The sequence below is a fragment of the Salvelinus fontinalis genome, chromosome 15 (genome assembly GCF_029448725.1).
Source record: "Salvelinus fontinalis isolate EN_2023a chromosome 15, ASM2944872v1, whole genome shotgun sequence".
In the NCBI taxonomy this organism is placed as follows: domain Eukaryota; kingdom Metazoa; phylum Chordata; class Actinopteri; order Salmoniformes; family Salmonidae; genus Salvelinus; species Salvelinus fontinalis.
The window spans coordinates 1379599-1383188 of NC_074679.1; positions in this window are offsets into that span (position 1 = coordinate 1379599).

Genomic DNA, 3590 nt, shown 5'->3' on the forward strand with positions numbered 1-3590 from the left:
CCACCTTGTCCGAATCGATCCTTGACCGGCTCGCCCTTCTCCATATCCAATTATCAACACTAACCTCCCCTGTTATTGTAATAGTGAGAGGTTAGCATGTCTTGGGGGTATGATATAAAATGCTAACGTCCCCTGTTATTGTAATGGTGAGAGGTTAGCATGTCTCGGGGGTATGATATTTGTGCTTCTAACTTTCTCACTCATCATTTACGATTTATTCAGGCCTATCTGTAGCCATGGTAACATCCACATTAATGCAGAAGTGTTCAGAAACATATTCTATTCTTATTTACAATAAAAGTGACTCCAAAATGACACTTATTTACCATTAATTTCTATTGGGAACAAAATAATCTGAAACAAACCAAAACAAAATGCAAATGCATCCAACAAATGTGTGGAGCCACAAGCTTGATGTAATCATAACGTGCTTAGAATATGGCATCAAATATGAAACTTTTGACGACTTTAATCCATATAAGCGAATATGTCCCAATACTTTTGGTCCCCTAAAATGGGGGGGGGGGGGGGTGGACTATGTAAAAATGTGCATAGTTCACCCAATATGGATGAAAATACCCGCAAATTAAAAGCTGACAGTCTGTACTGTAACCTCTAAGTCATTGTGTCACTTCAAATCCAAAGTGCTGGAGTACAGAGCAGAGAAGATTGTATATATGTGTAGGCTATACCATGTGTATTGCTGGCTAATATACATATGCAGCAGTCTTTTTTAAACCTCCATTCTAGCATACATGACACACACGTCTTTCAATCTATATGCTTTTATTTGGGTTTCTATGCAAATTATATGATAGAATATGTCTTCAAGAATGCAGCTAGATACAAAATATGATTAAAAATGTAATTGACTGACAGAGAGATAGCTAATGAAACACTAGCTTCCTGAGCAGGCACATTGACGTTTCCAGTATTGGCTGGCCAGGCAAGTCAACTGTAACATTGGCGTTTCCAGTATTAGCTGGCCAGGCTAGTCAACTGTAACATTGACGTTTACAGTATTAGCTGGCCAGGCTTAGTCAACTGTAACATTGGCGTTTACAGTATTGGCTGGCCAGGCTAGTCAACTGTAACATTGGCGTTTACAGTATTGGCTGGCCAGGCAATGACTAGCTGGCCAGGCTAGTCATTGACGTTTCCAGTATTAGCTGGTCAGGCTAGTCAACTGTAACATTGACGTTTACAGTATTAGCTGGCCAGGCTAGTCAACTGTAACATTGACGTTTACAGTATTAGCTGGCCAGGCTAGTCAACTGTAACATTGACGTTTACAGTATTAGCTGGCCAGGCTAGTCAACTGTAACATTGACGTTTACAGTATTAGCTGGCCAGGCTAGTCAACTGTAACATTGACGTTTACAGTATTAGCTGGCCAGGCTAGTCAACTGTAACATTGACGTTTACAGTATTGGCTGGCCAGGCTAGTCAACTGTAACATTGGCGTTTACAGTATTGGCTGGCCAGGCTAGTCAACTGTAACATTGACGTTTCCAGTATTGGCTGGCCAGGCTAGTCAACTGTAACATTGACGTTTCCAGTATTAGCTGGCCAGGCTAGTCAACTGTAACATTGACGTTTCCAGTATTAGCTGGCCAGGCTAGTCAACTGTAACATTGGCGTTTACAGTATTAGCTGGCCAGGCTAGTCAACTGTAACATTGGCGTTTACAGTATTAGCTGGCCAGGCTAGTCAACTGTAACATTGACGTTTACAGTATTAGCTGGCCAGGCTAGTCAACTGTAACATTGACGTTTACAGTATTAGCTGGCCAGACTAGTCAACTGTAACATTGACGTTTACAGTATTAGCTGGCCAGGCTAGTCAACTGTAACATTGGCGTTTACAGTATTAGCTGGCCAGGCTAGTCAACTGTAACATTGGCATTTACAGTATTAGCTGGCCAGGCTAGTCAACTGTAACATTGACGTTTACAGTATTAGCTGGCCAGGCTAGTCAACTGTAACATTGACGTTTACAGTATTAGCTGGCCAGGCTAGTCAACTGTAACATTGACGTTTACAGTATTAGCTGGCCAGGCTAGTCAACTGTAACATTGGCGTTTACAGTATTAGCTGGCCAGGCTAGTCAACTGTAACATTGACGTTTCCAGTATTGGCTGGCCAGGCTAGTCAACTGTAACATTGACGTTTCCAGTATTAGCTGGCCAGGCTAGTCAACTGTAACATTGGCATTTACAGTATTAGCTGGCCAGGCTAGTCAACTGTAACATTGACGTTTACAGTATTAGCTGGCCAGGCTAGTCAACTGTAACATTGACGTTTACAGTATTAGCTGGCCAGGCTAGTCAACTGTAACATTGACGTTTACAGTATTAGCTGGCCAGGCTAGTCAACTGTAACATTGGCGTTTACAGTATTAGCTGGCCAGGCTAGTCAACTGTAACATTGACGTTTCCAGAATTGGCTGGCCAGGCTAGTCAACTGTAACATTGACGTTTCCAGTATTAGCTGGCCAGGCTAGTCAACTGTAACATTGACGTTTACAGTATTAGCTGGCCAGGCTAGTCAACTGTAACATTGGCGTTTACAGTATTAGCTGGTCAGGCTAGTCAACTGTAACATTGACGTTTCCAGTATTAGCTGGCCAGGCTAGTCAACTGTAACATTGGCATTTACAGTATTGGCTGGCCAGGCTAGTCAACTGTAACATTGACGTTTCCAGTATTAGCTGGCCAGGCTAGTCAACTGTAACATTGACGTTTCCAGTATTAGCTGGCCAGGCTAGTCAACTGTAACATTGACGTTTCCAGTATTAGCTGGCCAGGCTAGTCAACTGTAACATTGGCGTTTACAGTATTAGCTGGCCAGGCTAGTCAACTGTAACATTGACGTTTACAGTATTAGCTGGCCAGGCTAGTCAACTGTAACATTGGCGTTTCCAGTATTAGCTGGCCAGGCTAGTCAACTGTAACATTGGCGTTTCCAGTATTGGCTGGCCAGGCTAGTCAACTGTAACATTGGCGTTTACAGTATTAGCTGGCCAGGCTAGTCAACTGTAACATTGGCGTTTACAGTATTAGCTGGCCAGGCTAGTCAACTGTAACATTGACGTTTCCAGTATTAGCTGGCCAGGCTAGTCAACTGTAACATTGGCGTTTCCAGTATTAGCTGGCCAGGCTAGTCAACTGTAACATTGGCTAGCTTTCAATACATGGGCTAAATGCTCAACGGTGTTACCTCTTCATAGGATCAAGACTATTCGTATCCTCTAGGTCTTTTACTTCTTCCCGTTCAAGATACACTACATGACTGCTCGTCAAACACCTCATTCCAAAATCATGGCCATTAATATGGACTTGGTCCCCCCTTCACTGCTATAACACCCTCCACTCTTCTGGGAAGGTTTTCCACTAGATGTTGGAACATTGCTGCTATAACAGCCTCCACTCTTCTGGGAAGGCTTTCCACTAGATGTTGGAACATTGCTGCTATAACAGTCTCCACTCTTCTCGGAAGGCTTTCCACTAGATGTTGGAACATTGCTGCTGTAACAGCCTCCACTCTTCTGGGAAGGTTTTCCACTAGATATTGGAACATTGCTGTGAGGAC